This window comes from Balaenoptera acutorostrata, chromosome 14, assembly GCF_949987535.1.
Source record: "Balaenoptera acutorostrata chromosome 14, mBalAcu1.1, whole genome shotgun sequence".
NCBI classification, from domain to species: Eukaryota; Metazoa; Chordata; class Mammalia; order Artiodactyla; family Balaenopteridae; genus Balaenoptera; species Balaenoptera acutorostrata.
This window is the reverse complement of record NC_080077.1, coordinates 35980322-36006751: the sequence shown is the minus strand read 5'-3', so window position 1 is coordinate 36006751 and position 26430 is coordinate 35980322. Positions and strand designations below refer to the sequence as shown.

The window sequence follows — 26430 nt, the reverse complement described above, 5'->3', positions numbered from 1 at the left end:
TAGCCTAAAAATCTTGAATTTAAACTTACATCTATCTTCCCTGCCTAAGAGGTTAACAATAGACAGAAGTAGATAACTCATATTTGGAAAAGGTATGCAGCATGTGTGCAGGATTTTTTCTGCTGTGTTGTAATTGCCAAAGGCAAGGTCTCCAGGGAAGAATGATAAGATCCAGAAATGACTTTCTAAAATGTACACAAAGAAGAAGCTGAATAGGAGGAACTAGTTTTTAGTAACAGAATGGATTATTCTAGTTGTGAGATGCATATTTATATATATGAAATTTTCATATATATATGAAAAATTGGTTGCAAAATCTTACACATACACACATTTTTCTTTACTAATATTCTTCTCATGCTTAGAATAGTTATAGTAAGTTAATCTGAGGAGATAAATGTCATTTCTGTAGCCCCAAATCTAAGCTTTTATCTGATGTACTACTTGTTCGCACATTTAGGATTATTTCCCTTTACCTGGCATGCTGCCTTTTAATATCTTAACTTCTCCACCAATTACTAGCTTTAATAAGAAGTTATTACCATTGCAGTAGTTTCTAGCTTGAGCCTATCTCAATTGAATTATATATCTGAAATGTCAAAGATATATAACATTTATTTTAAGAGATTATGAAGGCTAACATATATACTAGTATCACATATGCCTTAAAACAATATATTTTAAATAGAAGTAAACAAGGAGAAAATGCACTTTTAATGGCTACCAACTCATTAACTCTTTTGATATATTGCGTGTAACCATCTTAGATAAGGGGAAGTGAAACAGACCAGGGGAGCGTATATGTGTCTGCATTTGATGCAAAAGAGTGATTTTTTTTGTTTGGGTTTGAAGGCAGGGTGCAAAGAAAGGAAGGTCACCAAAATGTTTCTCATTCATTTGTACATTTCTTTAATTAACTGAAGAGAATTTCCTGTAGGTACTGGGTTTTGAGGCAATTCACAAAGAATGAAAGAAATTTTGTTCTTTGGTGAATTGCATGAATAAGATCCTAATTACATGTAGTACATGATCTTGGAATAGAAAGGAGAGAGAAGAACAGAGTCATGAAAGAAATGGGGCAGGGTCTACTTTCTTGGTGTAAAGAAGAAATAGCATCCTTCCTAGCAGAGAAGGAGAAAAAGAATCCATTAAAATATAAATAAATAAAATGTCCAGAGACATTTCAAGGGAAGAAACAAGTGTGGGAGTTATTGCATTATTTGAACATACTGAAGGTCATCTTATGTGCCTTCCCAAAATTAAAAGTACAGTTGTAAAATTCTACTAGGTTTTACATAGAAGAAAAGTGTTATATGTTAACTTACAAATTGCTATTAATCATGTTTTCAAATACCAGTATTATAAATATGCATTCTATTTATCATGAGCACTATATTTAAAGTTACAGTAAAATTTGTTTTTAAAAAAGGAAACAAATAAAAAATGAGTCTGCTTTGTTCCCAGGTTTGCACCTCTGTCTTTTAGTTTACTTCTTAAAATCTTTATAACAACTACTCCAGTGATGAAGAGTTGAGTTTTCTACAGGAAGGATTCATATTAAAGATTCAGTCAAATTCAAAACAAGACATTTAGCCAAGATTTTCAGAACAGTTCTCAAAATCCAACTAGAAGGAGTCATTAGCTCAAAATTGTAGGATGCCAACTGGCTTGGAGAATTTTGATGATGGCCTCTCACCACCATCACCTCATGGAGGAGGACCAGCTGGCCTACAGACACTCATCCTGTTTAAGCACTGGAGGATGGGAGCTTTCTTCTCTTTCCCTACACCCGATCAGTACACTAGCCCTTTAACACAGGTCAGAGAAAATTCGACAAAGTACAGAGCTGAGATAAGAATGGCATTAAAGACTGTGGTTTTCAACCAGGCATGTAGTTTGCTCCCCGGGGCACACTTCTCATTGTCACACTTGGAGGAGGGGAATGCTACAGGTTATCTAGTGGGGAGAGGCTGCTAAATATTTTACAATGCGCAGGACAGCCTCACACATCAAAAATTATCTGCCAGTAGTGCCAAAGATGAGAAACCCTGGTATAAACTCAACAATCTCTCTCTGTTATCCCTCTTTGAGGCTATGTTGGTCCTTACCCAAGTGGGTTTTTTGTTTAGATTCTGAGAAGGACCAGTGAAAACCTTTCATTGCCACCAATGGAAACCTGCACATGGTGCAAACCTTTGGTAACAAGAACGATTTGGTGAAACAGAGGGGAAATTTTTGCCCCCCAATCATTACAAAGGTACTAATCAATTTTATTAAAAATTAATATCCTTTGATTTTCAGATATTCCAGTACCACACGAAAATATTTAGCTATGTTTAAAACCTCCAAGAAAGGTAGTCTATTGCGAATAAATAATGCCTTTCACTCTGAGCAATGTTCCTTAATACAAATGTATGGACTTTCTCTTAAAGGCTGAGCCCAGTTTTTCATTTAATGTCCCCAATGGAGAGGCCTGTCATTTGTTTAATCGCTATTTAGCTCTCTCTCCACTGAGACAAATTATGTGGCTACAGTCATCTCTTGTTTTTTAATACACTCCTGTCTACTAGGTTAAACCATATGAAACTGCCATTTTTGTTGATTATAAATGGTCAAATATAAGCAGTTTCATAGAGTTCAACCTAATACTCCAAAATTTTCTCTCTCTGAATTTTGTAAATACTAGAACTAGACCTAGAGTACCATTGTTACTGATGAAAACATTACAGTTTGTATATGCCACAACTTAATTTAAATATTAGGCTTTTAATATTAATACAGGTATGCTATTGTTTTCGAAGGATGTAGGCACTCCTAACCTCTGAAGATCCCCATAAAAACATGGTTCACCTTTGGGTCCTTTTCAGTTATGCTCACTCATGGCCTATGCACTGATTTATTTGATTACATATTTTCTCCTTTGCCATATTACTCAACTCTTACTCTTCTTTGTTTCTTTCCCACCAATTACAACTTAATCTTTGAAGCATCAAATGAGCTTGCAAATTTCACAGCTATGTGTCCGAATTTATTATCCATATAGTTAAAAGAGCGTTATCACCTCTGTGACAGGCGCCAGTTTCTTTAATTGATTCCTCTGATATTGACATTACAGTGGCAAGATCTTTGCAAGCATTCTCTGTTGCCCAGGTTTGTGGGTTGAAGACCATGCTAAGATTGTTTATATATGCACAGTTTACTTCCCTCTGTAATAATGGAGCTGAAGGATCACATCCAGCACCTAGATAGATTTTGAAAAAAGTAAAATGACAGTTACTAGGTTTCTTGCCTTGAGCACATTTTACAATTACATTGTATGTTCTTAAATTTCTCAGTGTTAATGAAAAAGTTCTGCAGAAAATAAGAAGCCTTTTATTTCATGTTTTGCAATCCCAGGTACTATACCATTTTTTATAATTCAACCAGCAGTTATTATCTTTTTATAATCAATACCAAGTTCATACCATTCCATTTTCGTAGGCTCTCTAAGATTTTGGGGACATTCATAGTCGTCAAAATTCACAGTGGGCATTATTCACAGTGGGAAAATACTTAAGTGTTATTATCTGTGTAGTCCCTACACTGCTTTGGTGGTAGAAAAATCATTTTTAGGCTTCTGTGCTGTGTTGGTGTGTATACTGCAGCATCTCTATTCTAAAACAATCTTTATAATAAATTATTCTTGCAAATGCTTATACTTTCTGAGATTTCCTTTTTGTGATTTTTCTAAATATCTAATGCTTTTCAACCCATTGGTATGTGTAACATAATACACACTGGTCAATCTGTTGAATAGAGTAGTAGTTGTAGTAAACAAAGCATTCTTCAGCCCCCAACCAAACAACGATCTTGCCATTGTTTAGCTCCTGTGCATCGGGGTGAAGTTGTTTCAGTTGGCTTTTGCTGCATAAGAAATAAACCCCTAACATACAGGCTTAAAACAACCACCATTTATTTAACAATAAATGTGGGTGGGTAATATGGGCTGGGATCCACTGTGCAGTTCTGGCTGGCTCCCTAACGTGGTGGACTGGTTGAGGACAGAGGAAACTGCTGTTTCTATCATCCTCAAGGTGGCTAGGGGTTCTACACGGTTCTAAGAGGGAGAGAAGAAGCAGTTCCTCTTGAGTCTGGGCTCAGAACTGGCACAATTTTACTTCCACCATGTTCTGTTATTCTATGCAAGTTACAAGGCCAGTCCTGATTCAAAAGTTGAAATAGATTTCACCTCCTGGGGGAGAAGTCCCATAGTTACTTTGCAACTTGGCATGCACATACAGGGGTGAGTGGAGAATTGTAACCGTTTTTTCCATCTACCACAGAGGTCTTTCTCTTGTTTGCAATTAGATGAGTGTGATTGCTGGTTTATTCAACATTCTCTTCCTATCTAATGTAGTGTCTCTTCCTTTGTAAAAACACTCAGTGGTTGATACAGGAGATGGTATATAGATTATTTCTGTTGTATTTTCCAGTTTGTAACGGGCAGAATAGGAAGAATAAATAAAAGGCCAGGCCAGGATACCTTCATACACTCAACACATGTTTATTAAAGCACCAGCACTTTTAGGTGCTGAAGATATAGCAATGGACAAGGAAAGACAAAATTCCCTGCCATCATGAATCTAGATATTGGTGTCATGGTTTATGTTGGTCCCCAAAGTAAAGACAATCGATGATCAGCTCACTTGTAGCATATGCTTGTGTGGACAGTTTTCATCTTTGTGATTTTTTTCTGTCAGTAGCTGCAGTTTCATTAGTTTGCTAACACATTTACAAAGACATTTGTTTATGCTGGCAAAAACGAAATATCTCTGCCTACTTTTTGTTTTGGTCTCAAGGCAAATCTATTTTTCTGTGACCACCATGTTGATATGCTAATATGTTTTTGTGAGATGGCTAAGTAGGGTTAAAGGTACAGCTTGTGGCTGTGGAACAGAGCTGAGTTAACAGGCCCTTTGGAGAAATGACCCTGAGACCCTGGCTTCATGTGCAGCCTGTTCTAGCCAACTGAGATCCCTGCCAATTAGGAGGGTTCCCCAGAGAGAGCCTCAGAGAGCATCAGCATAAATTTAAATTCTGGACCCCCAAGTATAGTTTCCAAAAGGGCCTTCTTGTCCTTTGCTAATTACAAAGTAAACATTTCTCCAGCAAAAAAGACACTTCCTCCTTTCATGCTCCTGTCCTCCTTCCCACCTCCCTAACACAGTCACTCCTTGAAACTGCTGGTGTTGCTGAAACCTCTTTGGCAAAGAAGACACCCCACATTTGAAGGCACAAAAGAATTATTCTTTCCATAGATCATTATCTTATTCTCTTTTTATCTACTCCAGTAACTTCTTCATAGACGTGTTACAGACTAACATCGTAGATTGTTACAGCCTGACAGAAAAGACTGGTTACCTCGTCCACAGGCCTCCCAAGAGGTGTGACCAAGCAAATACAGCCAGGTTACAATTAAATTCCCTGACAATCATTGAAACAGAAACATTCTCAAACTTGTTTACATTAAAACCGTATCATTTTTAGCATCACGAAAGGGAAAGACCACTCGCATGGTTTAATTCTTGTACATTGCTGTCAAAGCAGACCCCAAACAGAATGTGGTATATTTTTGTACTAATGGACAAATCCAAGCATAAAGTTTTCAGCACAGTGGCTGGCATCAGTGTACATTAACACGTACAAAATGGGTGTAAATGAGAAATTCTTCAAAACTTGTTATTCCACTAAGTTTCTGCTCTCTTCCACAGGTACTTCACTTTCCATTTAATTTTCTATTCAGTTCCCTTTTCCTTTTGTTTAAAGCACCCCATTCCTCATGCCCTAAACTGGAAATGCTTTTCTATCATTTTTCTTACTGTTTTTCAGTTTTTCTAAAAAATTATTTGCAAATGTGTGTAATTATTATTTTAACAGAAAAACAATATCTGAGTGTTTATCTTTCATTGACAGCCCTTTTTCACCAAGGTCACTGTTACCTTCTGTGTATTCATCAGGATATTTGAAAAGACAGATTTCAAATTACGTTAAGCAGAAAGAAAACTATTTGCTGAAGACACAGTTTGCTCTAAGTGCTCAAACAATATCATTGGCTCCATCTTCTTCTCTCCTCTCTCTTTCTTGCCATTTCAACTCATCCTGCCTCTGTGTCTGTTTATTGGGCTTGTTCTCCCCTGCTACAGTGAGTCTGTCTCTACTCACAGGGAAAGCTGGCTCTGGGAAGCCCTAAATCTATAACCACGTTGCTCTTGGTCCAAAAGGATAGTGCGCTCTCTCCTTCAGCGTCCATTCCTCCAATCTCATGGAAGGTGCAAATTGACCCAGCTTGGCTCACATGTCTACCCTTGAACCCATCACTGTGGCAGAGGAAATGGAGTACTGTGATTGGTCTGCCTCAGTCACATGCTCACTATTGAAGCCAAGGGACACGTGGGCCACTTTGAGTAGCAGTTCTATGTAGAAATGAGTGCTAGGCTGACAAAACAACAGATGCAAATGATCTTCTTCCAAAAAAAAAGCTCAAAATCTAGAAGCTTGTACTCTTCTATAGGGTAATCCCTGTCCAATATTATTTATGGAAAAAAACATTTAAGTGAGAAAGTGTAACCAAAGTTTTACTCCATCTGTTTTAGACTAGAGAGGCATGTCTAGCATAATGCTAATAATATTTTAACTAATTTTTTTTCTGATTTCTCTGGATTGCTAGAAAACTTTTTTTGTGAGTAAACTGGCTCTGAAATGAATAGAAAAAGAATCCAGTACTCATATGAAGGGTTTCTGGGATTGATTTGTGCAAGCTTAAGTAAAGACATGTCCATTTCCATTTCTAGCTGCTGAGGTTCTGTGTGAAATGTACCAGCGTGGGTAATGACCTTTTGCTTGATTATACATCAGGCCACTGAAACTTTAAAATTAACTCAAACCTAATTACTGAACTCTTGTGTTTATACTGTGTATACACCACCCGGTCATAACTCTAGCCTCTGTGAGCCCAAGCTGCCATAATTGAAAAATATATCTTGTAAAGGCTTGTTTTGTTTATTTGTTGTTTCTGCTGGAAAAGCCTGCTTTTCTTTTTTTTTGCAAGAGATCAGATTTAGGAAATAGTTTATGAACAGAGTCCAATTACAGTTTATATCTCAATGCAAAACATACATTTTTAAATGAGATATCCCTTTTACTTTTGCATGATGTGAAATCTAATGTCTGGAAGCACAATGCAACTTATTTTTCACTGATTTTTGAATAATATCACATTTTAGGCAAGGAAATATCAACATACTGAACTCACACTTGGAAAATATGAATAATTGCTAATTCCAAAAATGAGTCATAGAAATGTATGCATACTCAGGATCAGTAGTTAAAATATCTAATTAATTACAACCTGTGAACAAAAATTATTATCCTTATTTATAGAACACTAATTAGATAGCTAATTACTTTTTTATGGACCATGGACATATGAAATAGTGAAATATTCCTCAAAATAATAAGTACAAGCTGTTAACATCTGATGTCATGCTCCTCTGGTTTCCAACCAACACCAAAATCATAAAGGAATTCTGTTTTGTTTCAAATTGGTTTGTTTCAATAGCTAAGACGCAGTTTACTAAAGTATTTCTTGGGCAAACTTGTGGTGGATTCACGCTTGTCCAGTTTTTCTAATTTTGCTTTGAAATGTGTAGGAGAGGGAGTTTTCCTATTTAATGTCTCTCCCTCCGCCCTTCGGCGTCCTACCATGTTGTATGCCCTTAGTGCCCCTCCTCCTGCTTTGTTTCCTGCCTTAACACCCTTTCCTTCCATTCCTGCAGGTTTTCTCCATTTTCAAAGGATTGTATGTTCACAGAATCATTGTTTCGTCTGTGTTCACAGTCTTCAAAGTAGTTTAATATTTGCAGTGTCAGCCTAGTTAAGTAAAAGAGTACTGAACTAGTTTGGAAACCAAAACCATCTCGGTTCAACTCTAGATTTGGTGTTTATTTTTTTCTTTGTTTAATTTTCAAAAAAGCATTATTTTTAACGTCAGTAATGGTATATATGATATGGTACGTATGGATACCATAATGGCATACTACCAATATAACATAATGGTATACATGGATAGCAAAATTTTTTCCCCTTTTTGCTCTTAGTACTACAATAAAAATCTCTATAATGTTAATGAACTGATGCACTCCCTTTCTCTCAGGAGTTAAAGAGGTAATAGCGATACATCGTACGTATTATTTAGAACACAGGCTCTGGAAGCAGAGTACCTGTTTTCAAATCTTAATTGTGCTTTTAACTAGCTGTATGACTTTAAGCAAATTACTTAGGCTTTGTATACCCCATTTTCCTCATCTGTAAAGTGGGGATTATAACAGTAACTACCTCACAGAGTTGTAGTGAAGGAATGATGTAGCAAGGAGTTAATGTGTGTATAAAACTCTTGAGACTTGTGTCTGGCATCTGGTAAGTGCTCAGTAGTTGTGAGATCTTATATAAAATAGAGTCCCAAACACTGGATGGAAAAACCAAAGGATGTGCACATTTTAAAAATTAATGTGTTCTACCAGATTACTTTTCAAAACGTTTGAACAGTTCACATTTGCAGTGTATCAGAAATGCCTATTTCCTTATAAATAGGAAATGCCTATTTCCTTATAAATAGGAAATGCCTATTTCCTTATGCCAAAACTGGATGTTATCAGTCCTTTGAAGACTTGCCATTCTGATGGATTAACAATGGTATCCTTTTGTTTTTCTGACTACTAGTAAGGCTGATCATGTAAAATGACAGAGCTGCTATGGAAAACATCATGGTGGTTTGGCAAAAAAATTAAAAACAGAATTACCATATGATCCACCGATTCCAAGTATGTAGGTATATACCCAACATAAATGAAAGCAGGGTCTCAAAGAGATATTTGTACATCCATGTTCATAGCAGTATTATTCACAATAGCCAAAAGGTTGAAGCAACCCAAATGTCCATCAACAGATGAATAGATAACAAAAAGTGGTATATAGACGTACAATGGAATATTATTCACCTTAAAAAGGAAGGAAATTCTATCACATGCTACAACATGAATGGACCTTAAGAATATAAAGCTAAGTAAAATAATCCTATCACAAAGACAAATACTGTATGATTCCACCTATATGAAGTACCCAGAAGAGTCAAATTCATAGAGATAGAAAGTATTGGGTTGGCAAAACAGTTCCTTCGGCTTTTTCTGTAACAACATCTTATAAAAAACCTGAATGAACTTTTTGGCCAACCCAATAGAATGGTGGTTTCATGGAGCGGGGAATGGAAATTGCTATTTAATGGATACAGAGTTTCAGTTTTACAAGAGGAAAAGATTTCTGGAGACTGACGGGTGGTGATGGTTGCACAAAAATGTGAATATACTAAATGCCATTGATCTGTGCGCTTAAACATGGTTAAGAAGGTAAGTTTTATGTTATACACTCTTACCACAATTTAAAATAATAAAAGAAAATAGCAGTGCTGGTATTGAAGTAAGGGCTAACCAACCAGTAGCCCTGTGCTAGGGTATTTTATTTGAAACCGTTAAACAAGATGGTTTATAAAATCTTTTATGTTTTTCAATTAGACTCAGGTAAAACCTGAACTTGACATCTCTATGAACCCTCTGCTACAGTATAGCACGATATTTTTTCTTTGGAAAATTGCTTGAATCTCAGAAAGGAAAAATATGTCAGTGTGCTCCCCAAGGCACTGTGCAGAGGTCATGTCAGATGTCTTAGGGTGTATGTTGCTGTCTCTGTAGGATATTTAGGGTGAGAAGAAGTAAGTAGCTGTGAACGCTAGCTCTCTTGGGAGATACTAATATGCCTGGCTTTGTATTTGTTTGTTTCTTGACTTTCTCCTCAAAGTTGTATTCTCTTATACTAATTTATGGAAGTGTGGCTTCCATATTTGTCATCTGAAGCAACAAAACTATGGAAAAGGGACATGACATTTTTAATGTTCCTAACACATACACCGTACGCATAACCTTTAGCTTGTAGTAATAGTTAATGAATGGTACCATATCACTTTGAACATCTTTTCTTGTTATGTGTCCCACCTAATCCCCTAGCACAATGCTTTTTTCAGGATTTTTGTCATTTATCATTTTTGTCAGTTTGTCATTTTTGATTGCTAGATGCAGAATCTACAACACTAGGTTGCAAACCAGCCTTAAATTGGCTAGGAGCTTAGGAGAACTACTCTGAACACTTTCTGTATAAACTCTAAGGAGGTCAGATTTAGAAAAATCTCAGCTGCTGTACTTGGATCCCATGAGCCACTGACTATTTATAATTAATATTAATAAATGGCAGATGACAGATGTTTATTGCTTAACTAAAAATGTGTATGCAATACTAAATTTAAAAAAACAAGTTAGTTTGAGACCCAAAGGACTTGAATATATGTATTTAGAATACTGAGAAGAATAAAACTACCAACATGTGATCCAGAATCTTCTAACTGCAAAAACTCAAAGTTCCATAGGAAACATAAAACTATTTTTAATTAATGATATTAAATATTCGATTTGCCATGAAACGCTATTCCTTTAAACTAAAAGGCCTGTTTCACAAGCCTACATTTCTCTGGAAAGGAAGCTTATGAATAATTAAAAAGCCCTTAACTATTGATCTTACTCTGTAAAATCAAGTTGTTTAACATATACAGCTTTTATAGTCAAATTAAAAAAGAAAAATCCAAATTCTGAGTTGGTTTAAATCCTAATATTCCATGGAGCCCCACTAAATAGTACAACAACTACAAGGGAATTTTCTCACCACTGGACCCTAACGGGTAAAGCTAGAGTAGTTGTTACCTAGTTATATTATTCCTGGGAACTTGATAAGACGATTAAAATGGAGATGAGACTTCTAGTTATTAAAGAAGAAGTAAAAATGGTTTTCCAGGGTAATTATAGTGGGCCCCAAATCACCTTACAAAAAGCCAAAGAAAATACTTTGCTTGGGTTGTATAGCCTTACTCAAATCCAACAACCATATCCATTGACATAGATTCTTTATGATTGGGCTGTGATTTAACAATATGTTTTATCTAAATCTTGGCAGTTTTGCATAATTATCTTACGTAGTTCTTCAAATATTTTGGGCATGTCTGCATTGTTGTTATCTACTTCATTTTAAAAATGAGGAAACTGAGGCTTTGAGTGTGAGTAGTTGACTTTAAATCACACATAGGAAGCAACAGACACAGGACTCAAACCCAGACCTGACTCCAAGTCCAGTGAGATTTCAAGTAACTGAGGCTGAAGAAAGTTTATAACAACCTTAAGAGTGTCAGCTAGTAAATAGATGAATCAGGACTAGAATGTGGATCTTTTGTCTATTAATCCAGTCTTCTTTCTACACTGTCTCTTTCAACACTTTTGCCACATATTCAAGATGACCATTTATTTCTATTTTTCTGACCTTTTTAAATTATACACACCACACATGTGGTTGGCATTAGCCATTATTTCTTATTATTGTCATTTTGTTGCTGACAAAATTGAGAACCTTCTATTTCTATCACGAAATCTGCTAAATCTTTCTTTCTGTTTTACAGTCATTTTTGTTGTTCAAAGAACAAACTTGAACTTAATGAGCAAATTGGCCTTTTGCCTCAAATCACACTGCTGTTTTAAAGCCAAATGGTTTTCACAAATTGCTAACATCGTATTCAAATGGAGTAAATGGTTATGTTAGCAGCCTCACACTGTCTAAACAAAGACACTGTCAGTCAGTAGAGTCAGTGACCTTCAGGCTCTAAGTGCCACGTGCAATTTTCACAGGGTTATGTTTAAATATGGGACCTAATAAAGATCCTCATTTGGTTTTTTAAAAGGTTATGAAAATTAATACCCCATCCAACTACTATAAACTAACAATGAAGACGTAAAATGAAATTTACTAAAAAAATGTATTTCGGAGGTTCAGATTTTCAACTCAATCTACGAAGTATACATGGTCTCCTAAGTGTCGTATGAATCAGTGGATATGCCAGACATGGAGCAAAGTTCCCAGCCCAGGAGGCTTCCAAGCCTGAAGCAAGCTGTAAGAGGACAGAGTTCCAAGAGAGAACACAATGTGCATGTACGAATAAAGCAGATGCAGCATGACTTTTGGTTTGTTCTTTGGGAACTCACGACTATATGGAAAAATCACATGCTGCTCTCAGTTGCTATAGACATCTGCTGAAGGCACGTGAGATTGAGGCTAGGGCGACGGTGCAAAATTCCTCCTAGAATATAGTAGCTTAACTTTGAAAACAAGGGAAATTGACTGTTAGCAGAATAAGAGTTTCACTATAACGTTATAAATATATAGCATGCTCCTCCAAATAGGCAAAGAAAGGGCAGGGAGCTATTTGTTTGCAAAAGGATAGGAGCATGTATTTCCTCTAGTAGTATTATTAGATAGCTATTTACAGACTTTAGTTTGGGCTGTCAAAGACCAGCCCATCAACAGTGTGTGTGTTTATGATACCTTGTTCTTGGCAAAAGCTTAACAATTTAAAGAGGCTTTTAAATATTTTTTAGACATGAAATTGAGCTTACAAAATAAGCTTAATGGCAAGTTAGTCAGAAACACATGGATATGTTTTCTTTAAATTATATACAGATTTTCAGAATTAAGATGTGGTAAAAACCTACTAGTGATCTATTAAGCCCTCTAAAGCACTTGAAACATAATTAGAGATTTTCGAATTCAAGGATGGCCTAATGGAAATAAGAACAAATTGGTGGCTGCCATTTTGGCCTTGCCTGTGTGTTTTTACAAACACTTCATTAAATCTCATTTTTGAATAGTGGATATGCTCCCATCAGGAAAAGACCAAGAGGTGTGAAGAGAGCAAAAGAAACATAGGATGTTAAGAAATCAGGGTTACAGATACATTATGAAACTGCTTATATGCTGGATTTTATTTTGTTGCTGCTGTCCTGTAGGAACATGAGGACCATGGCTTTACAAGCTGACCTCACTGCCACCATATTCTCTAGAGCCATTAGAATGTAACTAGTCTAACTTCATTCTCCTCAAAATTTAAGTATGTGTGTGCTACACGGTAATTAAAACTAATAACATATGGAGTCAGAGAACTGGGAACATCGTCACCAACACATTTTTCTTTAGCAAAGCCCATTTTGTGATCTATTTGTGTTTATTCTCAGCCATACAATGGATTTACATTTGAAGTACTCAGTAAAATTTTCCTAGGCCAGTTTGCAAGGATGTCTGATAGAAATAGTGTTTAGATTTATGGAGACACTTTCTACCCTTGGGCAGCTTTATCTTAACTCTTTAAACTAGCCATGGAATCATATGAGTGAGTAACTCTTTCATTTGTATTCCTCAATTTAGGTACAAATGCATGAAGATTTATTCAATTTTAAAACTTTATAGTCAATAGATTTTGTAGCACATTTCAATACATAAAGAAGTGATTTTCCCAGCTTGTTGAAAACACTCACTCTCACTCTCTTTATGTTCTATAATTCATTTGTCCTCTAACATATGTATTTTCCTAGTATGAGTTATTTATTGATTTGTGGTTTTATCCCTATAATTGACACTTAGCATCTCTTATCTTGGGTATGCACATTTGTTTTGTTTTGTTCATCTGTCTAACTTAGAAAATTGAGTTCTTTTACTGAAGACAAAGTTCCAAAGCATAGTATTTAGTTTTTGTTAGGGTTGGAGGGATGCATCTTGCTTAATATTGAAAATTCAGAAAATCCAAAGGAATAGCGTGGCTAGTGTTTACAGAATATGTTCGAAAAACACGCAATTGTGATACTTTCCTCAATTGCATATGATTAATCTATTGCAGTCAAGTGGAAAATTGGTTAGGTGACTGCTTCAGTTATCAAATAATACTTCCTCGTAACATTGATTTTTTTTCATAAATGATATAAAGGGCTGGAAAAGTTTATACTTTTTGATAATTTAAACACCTCTAAAAACAACTGTTTGTTCCAATATTAATTTGCATAACAAATCCTTTTTCTCCCTGAAGATATTACAAAGGTCAATTTTAGTACATTTGCCATAGTCCATTCTAAATCGTAGATTCCAAATTCATGGACTTGAGCTGATTTTTTTTATTACTTTGCCTGATTTCTGTTATCTCCATACTGGTCTCAATCGAAAACTAGTAGGAACAGATCTAGTATTAAACCCTGAATATTCTTAAATACTGTATTAAAACTGGCTCACCAAATTTTCTAATACTGGTGAGTGAAGACACTTCATATTGAATGAGGGTATTGTTAGCTGTATTCTCTCCAAGATTCATCTTAAATTTTTTTGTTATAAGCAGTGTGTATTTATAATCAAGAAACATCACTATTATTTTAAAACACTTATAAAGTGCCCATTTGAAAATGATATGCTGTTGGATATGCTTCGTAATGTTAAACAGATGCAGACATAAAGACAAAAGCAAATTCCAGAGTATTTTTGCAGCCATGAAACCACCATAAAAAGAGGTTTGTGACCCCAATGTTACCTTAACATTGTCTTCAGCATTTCATATTTAATTATAGTAGATTACTCACCAATATAATAAATATAGATTTATGAGATACTTTAATGTTCTTAAAACAAATGAAAACCACCCAAGAGGAGCCTCACCAACCCTGAGGTTGTCCAGATTGCATTGGCTAAGATTAAGTGGAAGATCATTCATCTCCAAGGGTCATGCAATTAATCTCAGAGTGGGAGTTAAAGCAATGACTAAGCAGAAAAAGAAGCTGAAGTACAAGCCTGTAACAAAAGGAATTGAAGCTCCAGTGTCAGAGAACTTGTTATTTCCTTTTTCTTGGTGAATAGACCTAAATGCTCACTCCTTACTATCAGCTTCTTTGGGTCCTAAAATCCCGCTTGTTTTAGGTCAGCCATTTTTCATGACTATTCTTAATATGGTCAAGCAGATGGAAAGAATAAGCCTTTAAAAGAGCACAATGTGTTTTAATGTCTAGGAAGGGGGGGGGGGGGGAAGCACTTTATCTTAGGAGTCACCAGAAAGAAATTTAGGATGAATTTACGATAATCCAGGGTTTGGACAATGAAAAACCTCAAGACACATTTTAAAGAAGAAATATTTTACTCTAGGGTTTATATATTTATTTAATTTTAAATAAAAGTCAAAGTTCATCTTCGTGTAACTCAGGTGACACCCGTTACAAGGTATGAATTCCTTGTAGCTGAATTACTATACTCTTGATAATCCCTGTGATTCTCTGTGGCAGCAAATTTTTATTTCTAATAAACACTACCCGTTTCCACCCCTTCCACTCTACTAAGATTCTCAAACCTTACATTTTAAGCCAAGACTCTTTCTGAACTTGCTCTTTTCCTTCATGGTAGAGTCTTCCTCTAACGGGAGAATTCTGACCCAAGATTGGCCTGCGTTTGGGGTTTTTAATGTAATGTGCCACAGCTGATGGCTCACAAAAGTGACTGCTAAGTCTGCTGCTCATGTCAGTGTTCCCACTGGATATTTTGCTCATTCTTTGGGAATTTAGAAGAATAACAAATAACCAACAAATCATCAAAAACTATAACATGTTACCCAATTCTTGGGAATAAGCCAATGAGACTAAAATCTGCTTAAATATCACAAATGTGAATTCCCAGCCTTTCAAGCTACCAAATTGTACCAAACACTCACTGATGACAATTCCATACCTCAGCTGTACAGAAGAGGCACATTCATCTGGTTAGCTGTCAACCATGAGAGTCCGTCTCCTTCTTAAACCCAGCTGGCCATCCATCCAGCAGGCAGGACCTGTGTATTTGCCCAGAGACAGCAGAAGATAGTGCCCTGTCAAAAAGAGGACGTGGATACAAATGTAATCTGGAATTCGTTGGAGGTTGGCACCAAATGTTCCATGCCAGTAATAAGTTCTGGTCACAAGAACTTAACTCTATAGTCTATTAGAATTTTTGATAAGGTGTGAACATAGTAAGTCAGGAACTATAAAGATGAATAATCAAAGCTAGGTGAAAAACTAAATTGGTGAAACAGGAACTGAAAAGAAGTTTTTAAAAATGTAAATTAAAAAGATTTGCATCTACTTTCTCTTTTTTTATAACTTGAGTAAAAGAGATGAAAGACAAAGGGAGAAAGGACTCACAAGAAGCCAAACTTTTTACAAATGTGCTTGTTTTTCCTCAAAAGTCAATTATTTAATGGCTGTCCAGGGAAGGGAGTCAGAGAGAGCCAAATAGTGGTCTTAAAGTTTTGTTTTTGTTATTGGCGTTTTGCTGGGTTTTTTAATGATAGAATAGAATAATAAATTTTATTTCACTAGTATTAGTCTCAATCTGTTGGATACAGTCCTTTGACTCATTTCTGAAACAGAAATGAAGTGTGAAATGAAACTGGTATTAATAGAATATTAAAAGGTATTTACTTAGCTGCTCTTCTAGGGCTTTACATCCTATGACAGAGTCTATAGTCGTCTTTAATCCAAATATTGAAATGTTAACTAATTCTATTTCACTGTATAGATTTTTAAGCAATAGATTATATATTAGAGTTGACAAGTAGTAACGTTTTATAGAATTTGGGTTGGACAACAACTTTAAATATTACAAACAACTCCTTGAGATTCTCTAACATATACACACATGCTTTTTAGTTATTAAACTCATAACAAAATACATGTCTTAAGGCAGCTTTAATTTGAGTCCTACTTTTTTCACATAATAATAAAAATGAAAGATAAGTAATGTGATTAAATTTGGGGCAACTTAGTTTTTAGGTACCTCTTCGAAGATTTTCCTAACATGATTGGAAGTCTGATAAATTAAAAATATTCTCCATGCTGTAAGTATGCTCAATTATAAGTCAGAATAAATAGTAGAATATCTGTTTACTATGAATTTTCAAAGAAAGACATGCTGGGCTAAGGGTCAACATCACCATGATACAACATTTATTGCCTTGTATTACATACTATGTATAATATAATAATATTATATATATAATCTTAGGCATTTCCAAAAGATATTTATCTTTTGTGAGCTTATATAAATCAATAAAGTACATGGATATACAAAATACATGTTGTTCTAGATTTCAACTAGATTTTTTCATATTATACTTCAAAAGTATGAAAGTATCACTGAGAAAGGAACATCTGTGTATTTTCACATATAACTTTTCTTGATTATTCCTAAGAAAGCAGACTAAACATGCAGTTCTGACAAAATGCAGCATCCCATTTTGATTTCTGGTTAGCTCAGAAGCCTTCACTGGCTGAAAAATTCTCTGAAAAGGGCAAAACTTTCTGACCTCAGGAGGTTCTGATAGGAAGAACTGAAGCAATGAACACCGTGAGTACAGAAAACATTGGAATAAATTCCCCAAAGTTCTGTAACCACATTGGTGTGGGCGCATGGAGGAAGGCATAACTTCCTTCTTAAAGAATCTCCCTGTTTTCACATTTTTTTCATTTCTCTTAAAGCTGATCTTGCAGATGATACACTCCAGATGAATTTCTGCTTAATAGGAATCCTTGTTCACAAATTGACACTGAAAATGTATGCACCATATACATAAAAATAAGATGGGAAGGACCCATCTTGTTTCACAATTTGTCTTATAATTAATCAGATCATTTTTAGGAAAAGCAAATTTTCGGTTCTCACAAGAATTGGATAAATATTAGAGGCATGACTTTTAAAAATTAGTATTTCTGACACAGCTGCTTTTTGCAGGCTTGGTCACCAGTAAATTCTATTTCTCCAAATTTCGAGGAATGAAGTTGCCAGAAAGAAATCTGTGGTGCTTATGTTCTAACAGTCTGTCTAGACAAGTTAGATGCTATTCAGAGCCAAGATGATCCATTCAGGTTACCTAGAGCATTTGAATAGTTGGATAGTCTTCAAAACCATTTTTGGCGTATATTTATGAACTGAAATATAAGAAAACCATTACAAAGTTTGGGCTCATATTAGTTTTCTACTGCTGCCATAAATTACCAAAAATATAGTATCTTAAACAACACAAATTTATCATCTTACAATTCTATATGTCGGAAGACAAACACATGCCTAATTAGGTTAAAATCAGTGTGTCCACAGGGCAGTGTTTCTTTCTAGTAGCGCTGGGGAAAATTCACTTCCTTGCCTTTTCCAGCCTGCATAGACTGCCCACATTCCTTGGCTCATGGCCTCTTCCTTCTTCAAAGCTACAAATGGCAGGGTGAGCCCTTTGCACATAGCATCTCTCTGGCCCTCTCTTCTGCCTCTTCTTCCTTTTAAGTTCTTTTAAGGACTCATGAAATTAGACTGGGCCTACCTAGATAATCCCAGATATTCTATCCATCTCAAAGTCAGCTGATTAGCAACTTTAATTCCATCTGCAACCTTAATTCCCATCTTCCATGTAAAGTAGCATATTCATAGGTTCCAGCATTAGGACATGGACATCTTTGGGAGGCTATTATTCTGCCTGCCACACGGCTGTTCCAGAAAAGTAGATCATGCTTCTTAGAAATTTGAAGGGCTCCCAATTTACATAATGCTCTCTGAATGGACCCTGGGTAAATGATTACCAAGCCAAGGACCAAACATCAACTAGTATTGCTCCTTTTTATGAAGTGAACACTTAACGGTGATGATTTCCTCCATAAGAAATTGTTGACAGATTCAGCTAAGTCTGCCCAGTTCTTTCATTACTCTGCCTATGTGTCCCCTCTGACTATCTCTCACTGATTTAAAAAGGAAAGTTAATCCTTCTCATAAACAGACTGTAGAAAATATGACTAAATCCATCATCCCTAACTCATCATGCATGTGTTGTGCATATTAATCAGTGGACAAACTGAAGCTTAGAAAATTGGAAGCTGGATGTGATGGAACCATGAGTAAGCCTTGTGTCCTCACTGCTTCCAGCTGGGGTGACGTAATGATGCCATGCCTCATATAGAACAGTTTTATTTACTGGATCACATCATCACCAAAAGCAAAGCTTCCTTTACTAAAAAGAACATAAAGAAACTGACAAAGCAATATAATTGTGGCAAAGGCAAACTAAGTCTGATAAATCACTTGATGTCCTACTAGAAAATCTGTTTTTATGAATAGAATTGTCGTTAAACTCTTTTGCTGTTTAAGCCTTGTGATATCACCGCTTGTCTAGCTCTGCGTGATTCTGGCATTGAACACTCTGCCTATTCATCCTTTCTTGTGACTTTATGTGTTGAGTAACTACTGTATGCCAGGAACCATGCTAGATGCAAGAAGTGAAAATGACAAGGAAGATACACAAATCTGTATGAGACTCACTTGAGAGTTCACAACTTCATGTGAGAGTTAGTTGTAAACAAATAATGGCAAAATAGACAGATGGGTACAGTGTTCTGGAAACAGAGGAGGTAAAGTGTTATTGGCTCTTGAAAAGCACGTAGAATTTTTCCAGCTAAAGAAGCTTTCCATTAAGGACGAGCATCTAAGGCACAAAAGCAAGAAAGAATGTGATGTGATCAGATAATCGTGAGACATGTGGTGTAGCTGAAGCAAAGGCAAATTAGGGTAAAAAATAACACTCTATAAAATAGACTGGAGTCAGATTCTGAAGGGCCTTCTAAGCCATGTATTCCCAACTTTGGGAATACAGGCACTGGGGAGATTAAAAAAAACAAGAGACCAACAGGAACAGCAGAGCAGCCCTCCGTGCTATAAAGGGGTAACCTGACAGCAAAGTGGAAAACATCTGGAAACAAAAAAATGCAGTGTCCCTAGTTTTGCAGCATTACACTCTGGAGATGGTAAGAGGCTTGAGCTAAATGAGAATGAAGAGACAATAACATGTTTGAGCGATACATAAGGAGTAAGATTTTTAAAATTTTACTGAAGCAGATGGACTTGAGTGGGTTAAGTACTTCCACCAAAAGTCTTAAAAAATTAAGTGCCCCTGAGGTTTTATTTTAGTCAAATTAGGGCTCTTTGGTTTTCAAAGGTGACTTGATTTACTCAACTGTTTTGTATTTTCATAGAGACCACCACCACCATCATCATCATCATTATTTTAGGGGTTATAATTTTATTATTTTTTCAATTTTCTAAGTAGTTATATATCATTTGTTCCTCACACCTATCCCAAGTAGTGAGAAGAATAGGAATTATCTGTTCATGTTTATAAATGAGTCAACTGAATCACAGAAAGCGCTTCACTTAAGGGCACATTGCTGCTAAGTAATATAGCCAAGTCTAAAATACACATTTTCTGATACCCATTTCAGATGTTTGACATTTAATTGAATGCCACACATATTTTTAAGCACATATTTTTTTAAACGAGGTCTTGAGAGTTTAAGCAACATCCCCCAAGGATAGAAAATGACTAAATGGTTTGGCAGAGAATCAGACTCAGATCTTTCTAACTTCAAAGTCCAAGGTCATAGAAGCTATACTTTACTGCATCCCTACTCACCTGCTGGAGAATAACTGGGAAGGCTTCATGGAGAAAGTAGCCTTTGAAATGTATCTTAAAGGATGTATATAGGCAAGGAGCGATTTTCAAAACATTTAACAACTAGTACAGCAAAATATGCTAATATATTAATCCATGTATGAATCAAAAATGTTAAATATATTAACATACATAAAGAATACAACTGCTTATTATGTGTTGTGAGCAGTAGCAAAAATCATCTATTAGAGCATTCAGTGATGTCTGAAATATTTGCTGATTTTTAGAAATCATGTGTATTGTTTTCTGTTAGGACAGATTCATCCCCCACACCTAGACCTGTTCATACTCAGGGAAGGCTGCCCAGGAGACAGCCTTTTGTGCTTCACTCCTCAAGGCCTGTGCAGCTAAAAAGTACCAATAGAGTTTACAGGGCCCAAAAATGTACTTGATTAAGGGTGACCAATGTGTAATAGAGAAGAAAGGATTCTTCTTCCCATCCCCTCAACCCCCAGCACAGCAGAGAGATAAATCTGCCAATCTTACTCCTGCCATCCTTAAATATTTTTACTCCTCAGCATTTTTAATCACCTCCTGACTACTACCCTTTTTCCTAAAAGTTCCCTGGAGATAAGGGAAGGGTTTATATCAATCATTGGACGTATATTCCCCTTTCTACCTTCACATGGTCTTCAGGGACACAGGAAGATTGTGCACTTTGCTCAGAAGGTAAAAAACCAAAACATGGGATATTAAAAGCTATTTATTCCTTTAAAACATTTTTTTTTCTATTTCATTTGGCCTTTTTATTTCCAAGAGCATCTTATTTGATTCTTAAATACTCAAACAATAAGGATTCATTTTTGTGGAGATGGTGTAAGACAGATTTCATTCCTTCAGAAACTGTTACAGTTTCTTTCATTTTCAGCTCATTTGCTTAAGTCTTTCCTAGGACTTTCTCTCATTAATTGCATTACACGTGCCATTTGCTGCCCTTGCTACACCCTCTTAAACTGACAGTTTCATCATATTACCCAAGGGCCCTTCATTTTAGTGGAATTCCACCGAATGCAAAATTCAATGGATTACAACAAAAGCCACAGTCAGTCAAAACCCAAGGGGAAATCAAGCTTCTGAGACTGTGCAGTACCACTTCAAAAGCCCTAAGATTGGGCCAAGATGAGCCAGGGTCGTATTTCATTATTTTAAAAGAAGACAACATTCCCTACTCCACCAAATAAAGCATCATTTGTGCCTGCTATAGAAGATAATTTAAGGAAGAAAAAAGCTATTTTGCCATCTTTCAACTTTTCATCATCATCCAAGTCCCTTCCTCTCCTCCTCCATTTCCCCACTCTGTCCCTCTCCCTGACCACCTCTTATTCTCCAGTCTCAGAAAAATTTTCTTAGGCCACTCTTTCCCAGTTTTGGGCTGAGACTTTGTCCACATTCCCAGCCTCAGGGAAACCTTAGAGCCTTCAAATCCCTAAAACTGTTCTAGAATTTAAGTTCCTTCTCACAATAGAAGAGAGGAGGATCCTCTGTAACCTCTCTCTTGCAACCTGGACTTCTAAGTTCTCTACCTGAAACAGCCTTAGGGATACTCTAGTTATTCATCATTGGTTTGGTCCCAAAGATGATCTTCTAGAGCATGACAAGTTAAAATTATTTCCCTGCAACCATGATGTAGCTCTCTGGAGTGGATTGTAGTCACTTGAAACCAATATTGTATGGAAGTGGCTAACTGGCAGAGGACTCCATAATAATAAATGTCATTCATTAAGACAAGTTGTTCAGAATACTGGGTAATCACAGCATGCTTGCATATGTATGTGATAATAACACCAAAAGCATCTCTCTCTATGTCTGTCCTTCCCCATCTCTCCCTCAAATAGAATGACAAGCATTAAATCAAGAAAAAAGAGCATTATTCATCTTTTCATTTAATTTTTTCAACCAATATTTATTGAATCACTACCGTGTACAGGCTCGTGCCAGAGAGAAAGGCAAAGCTGCCACATTCTTTGGAGCAATGGTAGCAATGCTTACCTGTGTACCAGGTATGGAGGTCTCCTATGCCTCCAGGTTCTCTGTGCACAGAATTATGCAAATGAATCAGGAACCCACTGCTGGAAGCCCCAGCGTTATCCACCCCACCTGAAATAACCCATCCTGTGAATTGTATTTGCTTTCTAAATATTGTTATAGGGAAACAAAATTAAGGTTGAGTTTCTACAAAAATAAGTCCATCATATTTACAGTTATTACTACATTGTTCTTCCTATTTTACAAAAAGTAGAAGCATAATTCAATATCATCATGACATATTACAAAAGGGCCTGGAAATATAGATCAAAATTCAGTAGATAATATATGTAGATAATACATAAAATATACACTTAGGGACCCAATCAAAACAATGGAAGGAAATGAACTAATTAGTAGCAAAGAAAGAAGAGGGAAATTGGACTTCTCATGATAACGTCAGTGTTAGGAGGGGAAGTCCACATGTAAAAGTTTGAGTATCCGAAGAATGAACATAATTCTTTAAATTCTTCTGCATTAATCAGATGCTTATTAGAGCACCACATTCTATTTTTCCCACAACATTTTGAAAGTTTGCAAAGAAAAAAAGAAAGGGTGCAACTTAATTTAAGTTAAATTTAATTTAACATATGGAAAATATGTTTGATAAGAAAAAGGTAAAAATCACATAACCTAGCAGAGTCTCTTAATTTTAAAGGTTCGGGTTTCTGAAGAACTCTTGTAATTGGCTAAATCTCCTTTCAGACTTACTGAAAATTAAATTGGAAAACAGGCTTTCTGTCTTTGAATTGATATTTTTAAATCCACCAGAAAAATAGAACTTTTCCATCTGTGGTGGGAAGGGACCTATAAATAAATATGTGCATATATATTTATATATATACACAAACATACACACACATTTGTTGCACATGTGTCTACTCTCCCAACTCCTCCCCCACCCTAACATGCATCAATACAATGAAAAAGGAAGCACAGTGAAAAACTGTAAAATGAGATATGGTAAAATATTACTAATCTCAATTACAGGGTCGATATTTCTAGATTAGTGAACGCTCAACTGCCAAAAACTTTTAAAGAAATTAAATCATTTGTATTCCATTCAAGTATATGTAACCACTGCTGATGAAATAATTACAAGGAGCTACCTTGTTGCTTATGGAAATGCATGTGGAAAGTATTTCTAATTAAGAACAGATATTCACACGAACAGAGTGAGAAAAAAAGTACTTAAAACAGCTTGTGTTATCTGCTACAGGTGAAATACACCCCTTATTATCTTATTTACATTAATGAAGAAAATCTATTTCTTGCAAATTTTAATATAGTAGAGGCTATATGGGGTACGCTATGTTTTCTAAGCTAGTTAAGAAGTCAATAGTTTGAGATAGAATCTGTAACAAAAAAAGAAAGAAAATACTAAAACTAGTATTACTGAAACTAGTATTAATAGTGAAAACATCTGCGAATGTACTGAAGTTGCATAAAAAAAATTAGCTTTACATAAGTAATCAATAAATTGCTGAAAATACTAAATTATAACTATAAAAGAGTGTGACATCTTTACTAAAAATATGGAGTAGCACACACTAGATAAAACACTCGGTAGTTGTTTTTCCCCCTGTGATGTAATTCCAGATTAGAGTTACATTTTTCCTCCATCAAGCAGTAAAAAGCTTCAGAGGAAAGAAAGAGTGGGATCTGGTAGAATGAGAATTAGACAGCACAGTCAACTAGTGCATAAAATGATAAAAGTGACTAGAATAATATCAACATTTCTTGTATAATCAGTCACTGCCAATGTGTCAGCAAGTATGAGGCCATCTCCTCCTGTCAATACAATCGAGTACACAATTTGGGTAAGGGAGGAAGTACAGCACAGTCAAACATGCCTATCAACACTTCTTTTTTTTTGTCTCAGAAGAATAAAATTCTGAGACAAGTTCTTGGAGCAAATGGAAATTTATCCAAATGAAAGTCAAATGATAAATGCCAAGAGAATATTCTTTCTTTGGAATTCTTTCAGTTCTTCAATTTAACCAGCTGGAATGAATTTTCAAGTAGCATTCTGTTCAGACTTTTGAAATGAAGGACTTTCCTGTTAATTGGAAAGCTATATTTCATGAAAGATGAAGACAGTGCTCTTGGCTTAGCGATTCTCTTTAAAAAAAAAAAAAAAAGGCGTTTGGTGGATATTTACCATAAACAGATTCCAGAACCTGTATTTCAAGTATGAAAGACTGAACTGTGAACCTACACACCTAACTGAAGAAAAATGGGAAAATTCAAATACCAGTGTTATTCTGACTAAGCTCTTCATGAAAACACACCGCCATTGTGTTCTCTCATGAGAGGAATATGTGAGGATGAAAAACAGTTTTAAAATGTCAATTGTTTATTTTCAGAATCAAATATTGATATAACTGAGGTTTTTGGTTCTCTAAGGTAAATGTATTGGGTAAGTCAACAAATTTAGGCGTTCTTTATTGTGTTACTTTAGCATGTGTTAGTGGGGCTGAGGTAGGCTGATTGTCAACTCAGAAAGATTTAGAGCAAGAAAATGAAAATTCACCAAGAAAAATTCACCAAAAAAAACATTTTAAGACTCAGATTTTCAAAGCAGTCTACACTTCAGGCAGTACTTTCAACTTATTGTTGACTAGTGATATATTAAATAAAGTTGTTACATTTAAAATTTAAATTGAGGACTTCCCTGGTGGTCCAGTGGTTAAGACTCTGCACTTCCACTGCAGGGAGCCCAGGTTCGATCCCTGGTCGGGGAACTAAGATCCCACATGCTGCGCAGCTCTAACAAAGGAAAAAAAAAAAATTTAATTGACACAAAATTAGGAAAAATAATTTATCACAAAAATATGAAATGTTTTTTAAACATTAATTATAATGAAGTATTAAAGAAATCATTGTCCATACTTCTTAAAGGAATCACTCAAAAGATGGTCTGACAATTGTGTATTCTGCTTTTAAAATAATTTTGTAGGAAATCCTATCCATAATAAACTATCTTACATACTTTAAGTCTGGCAATATGCATATGATAGGAATTTTCAAAGAGGCTATTCCTAGAAAAAAACTGGGTGGTTTTTTTTATATTTAAATTGCTGCAATAGATTTTTTAAAGGATAATATGAAAAAAATTTTGATGTAAACATTCCGTAGACCCATACATATTCTCTACCTTGATATATAAGATGGTAGCCTATAGCAGCAGTCAACATGAGTTGAGGGTGGGCTGTGAGGAGGGAGACAAGGTAGAGAATGAGTGTTACAACAAAGATAAACACATCAATTAATTTCCGAGATACTCATTAATACTTCGAGAAGACTGGTCTCTACTGCAAATTTTGGGAGGACACTCGACAATGCTACTAGGCAGGTTTCAACGGTTTTTGAAATAGCGGTGCCAGCCATATCACTGTCTAAATTTCTGAAGATAAGCAATATACACATATCCTCTTAAATTCATAAACAGTATGTGAAACAATCAAAATATCATACGCAGAGTCATTTGTTGTAAAGAGAGCAGTAAAAGTCATTTCACAAGCTAGTCATGAATTTCATGGCAAAAGTAATGAACAAAATTTGACTGATTTAATAGGTGAAATTTACCAACACATTCTTTGACAGCAAATGAAAATCAGAATAAGTTTACTTGCCTATCCAATAGATGAAATTGTATGAGACCCAAGATCTACTTCAAAACACGCTATGCAAACATGCTTAGATCAGGAAATTTTCAACATGTAAATTGTATGTGATTTAGTTTCCAAGAATTTTGTAATCTAACCTAATATGGTGGGTAGAATTTCAAAGTCAAGTTAAGAAATTTTGCACTGAAAAAAAAAAACAACACTGAACTTACTAATTTCAAATGAACTTTCAAATAAAAGGTAGTTGATTCAAAAGAAATTAGCCCACAT

General features: G+C 35.5%; 1 protein-coding gene and 1 non-coding gene across 2 annotated transcripts in view; both read left to right on the top strand.

The window, feature by feature from the left end:
• Positions 1-26430, top strand: part of RSPO3 (R-spondin 3) — a 75863-nt gene that overhangs the window by 40502 nt on the left and 8931 nt on the right. The gene's annotated exons all lie outside the window — the stretch shown is intronic.
• TRNAG-UCC (transfer RNA glycine (anticodon UCC)) lies at positions 25203-25275 on the top strand. Its single transcript has one exon. It is a non-coding gene; the product is annotated as a tRNA-Gly (tRNA).